Genomic DNA, 13,360 nt, shown 5'->3' with positions numbered 1-13,360 from the left:
AGAGCTTTTCACTGAAAACAGCTGCCGTTTGCTGCTGAAAATAACACGGATGAGAGTGGTGAGAATGAACCAAAACAGTAAAGTAGCACGCCAGAAAACCAAATAAATTACCCCTTTCAAACACAAGTAATCATTAGGTCCTTTGTATTATACTGTAAAAATATTAATTATTGTGGCCGTAACTCTTAGACAGCTATTGGTATAAAATAGCTAATGATAAAACTACAAAAGTTTACAAAGTCTTTTGATGAGTTTGCTCAAAATTCTGTTATTTGGCTGATGGCTCTTTTCAGCTGTTAACATATTTAAGGTAAATTTCATTTTTGACAATGAAATAAAGTATAGCCTCTGCTCCTTTGCATACCGTAAGAGTCTAATTTTGTTTTACCTCAAACAACTTGCTGATGTTTATAAAGCTATAAAGGACTGTCATAAATGAGCTTATATTTTTCTTTTATTTGACGAATGCCCTCAGTGAGTACTTTTTAGCCCTTCCCAGGCACATACTCTACTGTATATTGCTGTGGTGCAAGGAAGTTAAAAAAAAACTAATTTCTTTGGTGGTAAAATTGCTTTGACGCCTTGAAGCCATCATATCATACTTATGCTTTCCTTGATTTATAGTGAAATATTTCAGTAGGCATTCCATCTTTAGAATTTTGAAGGTTCAATATCAATGAGACATGTTTTACATATATACTAAGTTATGTTGACAGCCTTTTTAGACACAGCACATGAATGATGTAAAGGACACGTAAACATGCTTATTCTTTGCATTTAGTCACAATGCGTGTAAGAAGACACATGCACATAAATGCATATTATACTGTAGCGTTTGGAGCAACACAACCATCTTTGAAAAACCAGTATGAGGAACATAAGTACTATATTTACCTGGGGCATCTACGCTATTGTGAATGTATTTATGTAAGGAAAAGGCAACTTTATAAGTTATCTCTTCATTTATTTTTACTTTTTATCTCCCTCGATATCTGCAAAATACTCATCCAAATACAATTCTCTTCAAAGATAAAGTTTAAGCACTTGTGGTCATTGCAATTGCAATACAATCTAATACACCATTTCATATTTTCACACAAAATATTTCACCTTTTTCACCATTTTTACAGTAGAAGGAATAGTATGCAAAGGCAACACTCTTTAGACTGTAACAGATGTTTGTCATTCTGGTATCTGTGGCTATAACTGATGTGATCAATAAATGGTATCAAACTGAAGTTCAGCCGGCAAAAGATCCCTCATGAAAATGCACGCATACTGGTGTTTTCAAATCTTTGTTTTAATAGTGCTACAAATTCAGTAATATGTGTTCTGGGTGCACTCTATGCCAGAGAGTCGTAAAGGGGATAAATCACAGATCGCACAAGACAAACTGCACAATGTTACATTTAGGTTCACTTGAATTCCCTCTACAAGCCATTTAAAAATGAATCTTTGCATGCCAGAAACACTCACATTGGAGGACACAGAATGCACAGGGCAAGATATGCCATCCCAGTGTGACAATAAAAGGTTAGAGCAGATGAAGCCTGGGTAGAGAAGGCTAAAGCCAGTCATTAGGGCCAGTTAACAGCCATGTGCATCAGGCCACTAGAATAAAGATAAACATTAAGTGGTGGCAAAAAGACAACCTCACTGTATTGGTTGGGCATGACTGGTGACACGTGATGACTGCAAAAGGGAGCTGATTTTTATCAGTGACCTCAGTGCTTTGCTGGAATAAATGATTTGTTTTAAAGATGAGTGTTAGTAATATGAGTGTTGATGATTCTTAAGAACAAGGTAAGTAACAACTTTAAAAACACAAACATTAATACAACAACTTTTATGGGGAAAATGGATACAACAGAAGGGATTGAATGTCCAGTGCAGACTGCATATGCATGTCTTGCCAACCCATAAAATGATTTGACATAACAATGTCACAATTTCACTTTTTATAATGTATTTTACACATGCAAAGTAGGCTTAGCCTCATGTTAGTGTGTCCAGTGACTGAAATGGGACAGATGAATAATGTGGTCTGTGCTCACAGAGAGCTTTATTACTGAAAGCAATCTGAACTCCTTGATGTATGCTCACATTTTTAATCTATATGCTACTGTCTCATAATGGTAATCAATTCTGTCAGCATTAGCAAGGCTAAACGATGATTTAACAAAAAAATAACCACAAGCTAACACTGGTGTGCGTGCAACATTTGTCTTTAGATGTCTCTTAATTCTCAGATGCTGAATCTTCTCACTAGAACATGAAGAGAGGGCAGTGTTTCAGCTTTGTGGCACTGCTAAAAGAGCTTTGATAAAAATGTGGATAAAAAATCTAGATCATTGATTTGCAAATGATAATCACTGTGGTGGCATGTGGTGGCATATGTAAAGAAGGTAAATCAGGCCATACATATAGCCCTTGATAGCTGTGAAGGACAAATAATCATGTCTTATTGTGGGAGATATAACACAGTCCTCCTTTTGTGGTTCCAGACTAATGCAGTAAATTGTTTGGCAAATAGCAAAACAGAAGTTGGCAATGAACTTTGAGGACATTTCTCCCTGGGAGAAAGGGTTCTCTCAGAAAATCACACTGGCAATTCAAAAGATGGCAATCATTCATTTCACAGTAGCATGTGTAGGAAGCAGGAGAATGTTGTGTGTTTTTATGTGAAAAAGGTCAAAATACCCAACATGGCACATACATTACAAAGTTTAAATATTCAAAGAATATCCGTTCATGGACACATCACTTAAGAAAACACTGACGATATCAGACATGTTTTGTCCATTGAAGTTTTGATCTGACCTGAATAGGCAGGTCATTGAAGAGCCAGGACAGCCTTGACACCGAAATTACATTGTACTGCTTGATTGCTACTGAAATACTGAAATACTGAAATACTGTGCCTCTCCTCCCACGCTGACAGTCAAGTTCACAGCAAGTTGCCAAAATATCAATCAGGTGTTGCTGAGAAAAGCCTGTTGTTTTGTCAAAATCAAATGATGGATCACACAGTCTGAAACAAGGTGAATTGTCTTTAGTTTTACTTTTGTTAAACTTGTACATTTATTTTAAGGAGAAAAAGATAGAGTGCGTCTGACCACTGACTTAACACTCCTGGATTAGATGAAGCCACGGTGAGGATTCAGAGAAGAATTCAGAGTAGATTCTGTGATTTATCCACCCTTGTGAGGAAATAGGATTTTGCCTTATTTTGTCTGCCACAGAGTTAGACAATGAGACAAATTGTTGCATTAAAAGATAAAAGAAAGTGAACAAGAACTGAATACAAAGGGGACCACTAGCGTAGCTCCAGAGATATGAACTATAATTCTTTTCATGACGCAAGCGTTGACCTGTGGTACTATTCTTTCCCTTGCACTCTTTCTCCCTCTATTGTGGTGTCTGGGGTTTTGCTCTTTAGGCTCACAGACTGTCATACAACACAGGGTATGCATCAAAGCTGCAAAAAACTCCATGTAATTTAATGTACAGTATGTCTATTTAGTCATTCTTGCCTCTTAACACACTGCATGTAAGTGTATCTGTGTTTCTAATCTCTATTCTGCAGTGCTTAGAAAAAATAGTGAGCTTGTGTGTGTGTGTGTGTGTGTGTGTGTGTGTGTGTGTGTGTGTGTGTGTGTGTGTGTTTGTGTGTGTGTGTGTGTGTGTGTGTGTGTGTGTGTGTATATACTAGTGAATTATTGTTGCCCACTGAGCCCTTCACTCATGACATATCTGAGAAGTGATTATGTCTGCTGGGGATCTCATGTCTGGCTAAAGAATGGGAAAAGACATGATTGTGATCTGCCTCTTTTGTTCTTGACTGAGCAGCATACAAACATACACTGATGGTCTGGCTTCACTTTGCCTTGTTTAACTATTCTTTCTATTTAGTTTCATCACAGAGTACCACATTAAACAAATGGGTGTGTGTCCTATGCCTTCAATATGCCCTTTATTGATCTGGACAGTAACTTTGTGCCTTTGTGTTGCTGTCGTCACCTTGAGTCATGCCTGGAGAGCAGCCAGACTACTTGTAGCCAATTTGCGTCTCACTAACAGCACACACTGTTTTCTTAATAGGATTGTCACTGTGCTAGTATAGGGTCCATCTAAACACAGTGTTTTTCCAAACCGCTGATTACTCGTAGAGAAGACCCGAGTAGGGCTTAATGCCTTTACTTATCAGGGAATATAGGGAAGGAACATACTAGCTGGAGTGGAAAGCACTTAATAGCCATTTCATTTGCCTGCACGAGTGTAGACCATAGGACACAATGAAAAATTCAGTTCCCTGGAGTAGGGCACATAAAATTTGAATATTTTTCAATCTAGGTCATCTACAACAAGTGAAAGTGTGTGAAACATACATTGTGCATGTTTTCGTGCACAAAAAAACATGCACATGCATAGGGCACGTTGCAAAAAAACATTAACTGGTGATCAACGGTTATCACGCTACAGACACAGGACACACATACAATAAACCAAACTTTATTGCATTTCAAAGTTGACATACTCATATTTCATGTCAATTCTATGAATATTTATTGAAGGATTGTCAGTATAGAATGTAACAAATTGGAGGATAAAACTGTATCCTCTCCAGATAGGAATGAAGGATTTGCCAAATGGAAATATAAAACTGCATAAAGCACATCTGCTCTTATCTGACTCTTCGTCCAAAAGCATGGTTCCAGTCCATGTTGAATAGCAGAATGCAAGCACACATGGAGGCACAAAGTAAGATGTGAATAACAGATCCATATCAAAGTTTTTTGTTTTACAGTATGTTATTCTAAAGCTTTTTCTATAGGTTTGATCTGAATCAATGGTGCCATACTGCAGGTGTGCACTGTAAAACGCTGTTTTTCATTTTATGGGACTATGTTCTCACTTAAAAATCTGACCATTGAATTTCATATGTATCCACACACAAACACAAGGGGCAGGGTGCATAGTACAGTGATTTAATATACAGCATTTGATGACATTTTACTGAGTATGTACATCTCTACCTGGGAGCTGCTCACAACATCTAAAGTCTACTTCTGGATACAAGAAGTCTAAGAGAAACGGTTTTACTCAAGGTTCCCTAAATTGTGTGGAAGGTGACAGCCGTTTTATTCATTTTTCCCATCCAGATTTGCCAGCTCAGGATAAATAATTAGCCTGCGTTCCAAAAAAAACATATCTATATCCTATAGATTATACCCTGTGTGTGGAAAAAAAAAAAAAACTGCTTCAGTGGAAACTGGACAGGATATGTCCCATTTAATGCAACCTCGATAAGTTCATATAAAATTTAAAATTTACATGGTGTGGTGTTTTTTTGTGTGCAAGTAGCTGAATAGTGGCATTGTTGCTGTGTTTAATATCACAGTATATTGGTCTGAAGCCAACTCTGAAACTTATATTAGGTAAATGCACTTTTATTGTCAAAGCAATGCTGCAATAAAGGTTCATTTGTGGAGATTCCTGCCAAACCTGCTCTTCTTTGTATCTTTACAATATTCAAAGGGTTTTGTGCTTATTTCTTCGTATCGGGGACATAATGAACTACAGCTACAAATTCCAAATATTGTTTCTCATTTAATATATAAACAGGGTGAATTGAAAAAATATACTCCCGATATTATGATAAAGCTATGTTTTGAAATCCTAATGACCTGCATCAATTAAAACTCTAGGGACAAACTTGTTGTCAGATAACAACCTGCATTCAGGAAAACATCCAAGTTATTGCTGCACTTAAACAAAACATGAGTCAAATGTGAAGACTTTTCAAATGAAATGCTGCTCTTGTCTGACTGTCAGAAATTGGGGACTCAGTGGACATAGTGACTCAGCAGTTAGGACTGTCACCTCTCAGCAGTAAGGGTCTGAATTTTATGCCTGTCTCCAGTTTTCTGCCTTCTCCCATCTACAATCATGAGGTTTTCAGCCCATAATTCAAAGTCAGTCAAGAGAGATGGCTGGGAGACTTTAACTAGCAACTACAAAAGTCACTCTCTTCACATTTGTGATAACCCTGTAAAACACTGCGAACCTGTCTGCAGTCCAACCTTTGTGCTTTAGGACTGCTGTGACCCTAAAAAGAAATTTTTCAAGCCAGTCCTACAAGAAAAGACAAAAAGATATAACAGTGACAACAGAAAAATCTCTACTAATCACCATTGTTGCATAGGATGACTCCCTGACCGCCAGGTGGTTGCAGAATTTTCTCACTGCATCAGACTGGCAATATTTGAAATCTTTTCGTTGATAGAGACAAACCGTAGTCAAATGTTCTTGTCCCTAACATCTCCCTTCCCCTTGAAACAGCTAATGGCCCCTCAGTGGCTTTTAGCTCTGTTGTATGACTTCCTGTCGCCCACTTCCCATACCTCCTGCAGAAATGCAGTAGGAGAAGATGAAGCACATTCTCAGCTGCACAGGTGTGAGCTTCCCATCCACTAACACAGAGCGCCGAGGTTTGAGTCCTGGTAGTGGTACCTCCAGTTTGGTTGTGCAGTCCTACATGCACAATTGGCTGCGCTCACAGGTGGGAAAGCAGGTGAGGATAGTCTCACTGCTCACTTAAGTTGTTTGCTGGTAGGTTAAAAGAAGCGGCTGGTGGCACCATGTGTCACAGAGGTAGCAGATGGCTGTCTACACCCTCTTTTGGCCAAAACTAGCAGTTAGCAGTTACAAAGACAAAGACTGCAATGTATAGGATGCTGGACATTCCAAATTAGGAGAAAATATGTAAAAATAAATCAAATTTAAAAAAGACTGCCTTCCTGCAGGCAATGACTTCTGCCAAGAGTGTAGGTGCAGATCCTGCAACCAGATCCAGCATTTTTTTAGAGATCCTTTCTGATGTTCTCTTGGACTAGGTGATTGGAGGTGATGCTGGGTGCAATCAGTTATTCATAGTGAACACCCATCTATCCGAAAACAGATCCTTTGTGGTCTGTTTGGTACAAGAGAGCATCAAATTCACCAATGGATTTTGGGTGTTATACAGTTGCCTTCTGTTAGACAGGAATCTCCAACCTCCTACCTCAATGGGATTTGTTGCTCTATAATACTGTCACCTTACTTCCTACCATGTGACTTGAATGTAAACATACACTGCTGCTCAAACGTTTGGGTTCACATAGAAATGCCCTTGATTTGGAAAGAAACACACATTTGTTTTCAAATAAAATTACATTAAGAAAGATTAGAAATATTGTAAATGGCAATTAATGATTAAAGGAATCATTATTCATGAATGATTTTTAATGGATTATCTGGAAATACCAGAGGCCCATTTTCAGCACCCATCACTCCTATTGTTCCAATGGCACATTGTGTTACCTAATGCAAGTTTATCATGTTAAAAGGCTGATTGATCATTAGAAAAATCCTTATGCAATTATGTTAGCACAGCTGAAACTGTTGCTCTGATTAAAGAAGCAATTAATTTGGCTACTTGAGTGTCTGGAGCATCAGTCTTTGTGGTTATAGTCCCAAAATGGCAAAAACAAAAAGACAGAACCTTCCTCTGAAACTAATCAGAGTATTCTTGTTATACAAAAAGAAAGCTTTTCGATGTGACAAATTGCCAAAAACCTGAAGTTTTCATACTACGGTGTGTACTATTCTCTTCACAGAGCAGCACAAACTGACTCTTACCAGAATAGAAAGAGAAGTTGGACGGCCCAGTGGACAACTGAGCAAGAGGACAAGTACATGAGAGTCTTTAGTTTGAGAAACAGACAACTCACAGGTCCTCAACTGGTAGCTTCATTAAATGGTACCTGCAAAACACCAGTCTCACTGTCAACAGTGAAGAGGCAACTCCAGGATGCTGGCCTTCTTGGTGGAGTTGCAAAGAAAAGCCATATCTGAGACTGGCCAATAAAAGGAAAAGATTAAAATGTACAAAGGACCATCATGGTGGAGAAAATGGGATGGTTTGAGGGTGCTTTGGTGTTGGTTAAGTGGGAGATTTGTACGGGATAAAATGGATCTTGAACAAGGAAGGCTATCACTCCATTTTGTAATGCCATGCCATACTCTGTGGATGCCAACTGATAGGAGCCAATTTTCTCCTTCAACAAGACAGTGACCCAAAGCACAGCTCCAAACTATGCAAGAAAAATTTAAAGAAGAAGCACTCAGCTGGTATCATGTCTATAATGGAGTGGCCACTGAAGTCACCAGATCTCAACCCTAATGAGCTGTTGTGGTTAAAACATGACCGCATGGTACGTAAGAAGCGCTGATCAAACCAATCCAACTTGTGGGAGGTGCTTCGGGAAGCAAGTTGTGAATTTTCTCCAGATTATCTCAACAAATTGACAGCTAGAATGCCAAAGGCCTGCAAGGTTTTGTTTGCTGCACATTAACAATTCTCTGATGAAGGCAAGGTTTGAAGAACAAAATTATTATTTCAAGGAAAAGTCACTATTTCTAACCTTGTCAATATCTTGACTATATTTCAGATTCACTTAGCAACTAATTTGATGAATAAAAGTATGAGTTTTCATAAAAAATGTGAAATTTTCTGGGTGATCCCATATTTTGAGCGGTAGAGTATGTCGTTTTGGGGCACATTCAGAAATGAAACTGAAAAAATGCTGTTGATCTTCTTGTTGGGACAGTTTCTATGTGCTATGTCCAGTCCACATTGACCATTCTTAACCCCATTTGTACATACTTTATAACAAAAGTAGTGAAAGAGAAGTCTGAATGTTAAAGACCTCAGCTAACCAGCCTGCCCACTCCAGAACCTCACACCAAAACCTCTTCAACTGGTGTTAAAATCACAATTTATTCCTTTATTGCCCCCATCCCTTTTCTAACTGTGCAGTACACCCAGGTGAATATTTCTAAGTAGAGGTTATAAATAAATTCAAAACAACACTTGACAAAGGTACATAAATGGATAGCCAACTTTTTCATCATGACTGTAACCTCTAAAGGGCCATAATGCTGTTTCAAGATGTGTGGGTGCAGATTACTTCACCCTTTTACTGCACATTCTATAAAATGGTGAGGAGAGCACAGCTGTTACTCAATGGAATAAGATGAAAAAATATCTTTTACATGAACACAGTTACAGGCATTCAGGCTTACACACAGAGGAACTAGTGCACACTGGTACTTGGTACATGGAGTGCTTTATTTTTATTAGTTATTCAATTCACATGGCAGCTGTTAATGGAACTTATTATGTTATTGTCTCATATTTTTATCTATAACCGCTGCATGTTGTATACCGTAAACCAAAGCAAACTAAGGTTTCTTGTGCAAAGTGGACAGTCTATGCAATAAAGCATGAAGCCCTGTACATGAGCTCACTATACCTGTGGGGATCTCCTGCTCCAATCTCACACACCTTGCAGTAATGCTGACAGCTGTAGCTAAACTGACTCCCCTACCTGCCTACACTAATATATATATTACACTTGATGGGTTGGAGTTAGGGAGCAAAATGTATGTTGCATGGTTTTCCCTAATGCAATTAAAGACTGCTAAACCACGAGTGGTGGCCTAGTCTGTTCCATAACCCTGGAGCGGAATATTAGATTTCCCAGCTCCCCCTGCTTGAGCAGTCTGAAAGTGATAAGGAGATGGGAAACTCCCTGCAGGAGACCTGGAATCCAGCACAGTATACACCCAGTCTGGAGTAAAGACCAAGGCCAGAAATAATTACAAGGTTATGACTGTCATCCGATTTTACATTTAATTATTCTCAAATTCAAAAATCTTGAAAATGAAATTAGGGAAAAGACTGTTGATTGGCCCAGTTCTTGTCTGTCATGCACAACAATTTCGTTGTTGCTGATAGTATTTTGCGAACCACTGAGAAGTTATGATTGTTATTTCTCAGTTTAAGCGTTTATTATACATTATCTGTACACAACACAGTATTTTGAACACTGTTTATAAGATTTTGACAAAACCAGTGGGTGGTGCATGCTGGATTGCCAACAAGTCCTTGTGCCTTCCAAAATGACACAGCCCTTCCAGAAATAGCTCATATGAGCATTTTCTGATATACCATCTCGATGGCTAAGGTTTGGTTAGTTTAGGCAACTAAGGGGCACTCTGAGTTTTAAGGCGTGGACCATTAACTCAACATCGAAGGTTACAGTTACGGTTAGGGTTGAAGTTTGGATCCAATTCAGGCTGGGGAACTTTGTTGCATGTTATTCATTGTAATCACTCTCCCTCCATCAGGTGTAATTTCTCCAGTTTTCTGTAGTAAAGGTATGGATTTGTGGGGGAGCTACAGAATACCTTACCTTAAACTTATAGGCAGCTAAAACAACTTGACTGAACGTAGAGAATACGATCAACGTTAAAGTCAGGGAGAGAAACCAACAATTACAGAATATTTTTCTGGGGTCAAAGACATTTATCCTAAATCTCTCTTACTTTTTTCTGTAACATTTACTCATATTAGTGTTCCAAGTAGGATTCACCAAACTCTTTAAACGGCACAAACTTGTGGTAAATCACTCATTTCAGCCTGAAGAATTCCACCATGTTTATGAGATTTGATCATTACGATGTGTCATCACAGTAGTGATAGAAGTAAAGAATTGTCTGACATGAATTTGGATGTTAGAAAACAAAAGCCGGTCAGGGGGATGAGACAGTTATGGAGTATTTACATGAAATGTTATTACTATAACTTCTGTTCCCTGAAGGAGAGGAACGAGGTGCTGCTACTGAAATGTATAAGGTGCTATATGAAAAATGCCATTAAAAATTCTAAATTTTAAATGATCTTTCAGTAAATCAGTGAGCCATGATAATGATGCAGATATGTGGAACAAATTAATTTAACCTTAAATCTGTTTATACTTCACTTTTGTTCGTTTCAGTAAGCTATTCAAAATGAATTCAGAGAGGCATTATAATTTCAGGTCAAATTAGTGTTTTTCTCCCCCTGTGCAGAGAGGCAGAATATCTGTGCATGATTCACACGGCAGGTCTGGAGCAGTATAAATTTCATTTGTACTTAAGGGGAAATTGTAAGTGCGGGATAATTGGTGGATGCCCATTGTGTGGTCAACCATCCTCCTTGACCAACATGTTGCAGTTGTAAGAATATAATATCCAATTTCTTCCTTTGTTGTTGAAAGAGGACAGTTATTAATTGTACAACTGCAAGAGGTCTCTCATCAAGGAAACATAAACATACAGCTGTAGGTCATTTTAAGTGTTTGCACAAATGAGAAAATGCTTTTATGTTTCTCGTGAGAACAGTTTCTTGATTGTTCCATTATGGCATTTTTAATTTATTTTGATTTTAATGATTGGGATGCATTCTCTTATTTATGCATTTTTCAAATGTACATATTCTGTCCCCTCAAACAATGATTGCCACAATATCAGTAAACAGAGAGGAGCATTTGGGAGCGGGCATCATTCTGTGGGTATAAGTGAATATGGGTCCACTTACTGCAATAAGACTGTCAACATTTGTCTCAATATTTCGTCTTTTGATATTTTTAATCAATTTTATATCTATTAAATGGCAGTTTATCAAAATTTTCCTGAAGTTACCTGGAAGTAATAATAGTTAATCTTGAATTTAAATCACTATGCTGCCTCTTGGGTGTGATGTTTTACTGCAGTAGATAATCTACAATGCATACATGGGGATATTGGGATATGGCATTTGGGTCCAGTGGACAGCACTTCATTGTTTAGATGCAAATTTTAAGGGGTGTGTTGAGATTCTGCTGTCAATTTGGGATCTGACAGAGGGTTGTTAAATGAGAGGCCCAGACTATCCATCTGATAAAGATTCAGATATAGGGCAGAACAGTTTGAAGACTGAAGCCAATTAGACGTCATATGCAAAGGGGTCCAAGATTTACATTTTCTTCCATCAAGCGACAGATGGATTTATGTCACTAACGCCTGTGATCAGAAGAGGAACAGAGACCAAAGGCACTCACATTATTCATTCAACACTGCTGCATGCATAATGTTAAGTCTGTATTTGATAGAAATATTGTCTCTGAGGTCTGCATCCACGGCACAAAAATAGGAAACTCTTTAGTGTAGATCATGATTTCTAAATTTGAGTTTCTTTTGCAGGAGGGTTTAATTCTGTCTAGATGTATTAAAATAATCAATCTAATTACAAGCCCTCCATTTGTACAGAGAGGAAAAAAAAACACATCAATGGGATTTTGAAAACATATTTACAGAGACTGAGGCAGAGAGCGTATCAGCAAATATTGGATTTTGCTGTGAAAGGAGCAAATGGGTCAGGGTAACATTAGACACAGGGAAAACAATGACAAAGTGAGACCAAAGGAAAAAAATAAATCTGATAAATAAGAAAAGTAATAAGTCAGATATCAATAGGGTGGATAAAGAAAGTACATCAATAGTAACACAGACACACAGTTTATCAAGTGACTGCATGAAATGGGCTTGAATAAATCTTTTAAACTATGCACTGTAGAATCACACAGCAGTCACTTACGTAAAAACTTAAGAGTGAACTGTTAACTATTGCCATAGTGCTCTGATATTGTGCTGATAACATTATGGTGTCCTGAAGCATAACTCTAATCTCATCAGGAATCTGGTGTATTAAAAAGACACTTAGCAAACCAGCATACAGTAAATGACATACTGTAGCTAGAAAAATGTGTCAGGTGGAAAACATAAACAGTGCCAACAAGTGGAGTAAGGAGAAGCTATATTTCCAATTTTTTTAGAAATTATTAAGTATATTTGTTGCCTGGTTTATGTTCACAGGAAACATTTTATCCAGGAGATGTGTAATCCATGTAATGCAAATGGTGACTGAGGTTTGCTTCATGCATCCTCTTAGGTTTAGGCTGATAAAGAACCTGGTTTGGTTCAGGGAAAGATTGTAGTTTTGGTTAAGTATTTAAAAAGTCAAAGGGTCCCATCTAATGCTTCATGTCGTCACTGACTTTTTCAATAGTTGACCAAGACTTTCTTTCATTAATCTTAGCCAAGTACTTTGAGTTCTTTATTTTTAAACTTCTACTTTTTATAGCACTTTTAATTTTCTGTTTCTGATACTACAGTGTAGAGAAAAAAACATGACAGCTAGATCGGGGTCAATGATCATCAAAGACAGGTGTATGGGTACAGTTCATTACAAATGGATGTAATTATTATTGCCTAATGTTAGAGACGAGAAGGTGAATTAAAAAAGGATGGTATAGCCAACTAATGAAGTACTTTGAGCTTTCTAAACATAGCCATAAAAATATAATCACAGTGAACATTGTACAGATACATTTGCATTGCATATACGCTCTCATTGTGCTGATTTAAAAAAATGTAATCATGGGTGATTTGTGTT

Source organism: Xiphias gladius, chromosome 1 (assembly GCF_016859285.1).
Source record: "Xiphias gladius isolate SHS-SW01 ecotype Sanya breed wild chromosome 1, ASM1685928v1, whole genome shotgun sequence".
Classification (NCBI taxonomy): Eukaryota; Metazoa; Chordata; class Actinopteri; order Istiophoriformes; family Xiphiidae; genus Xiphias; species Xiphias gladius.
This window is presented reverse-complemented; position numbering follows the sequence as displayed.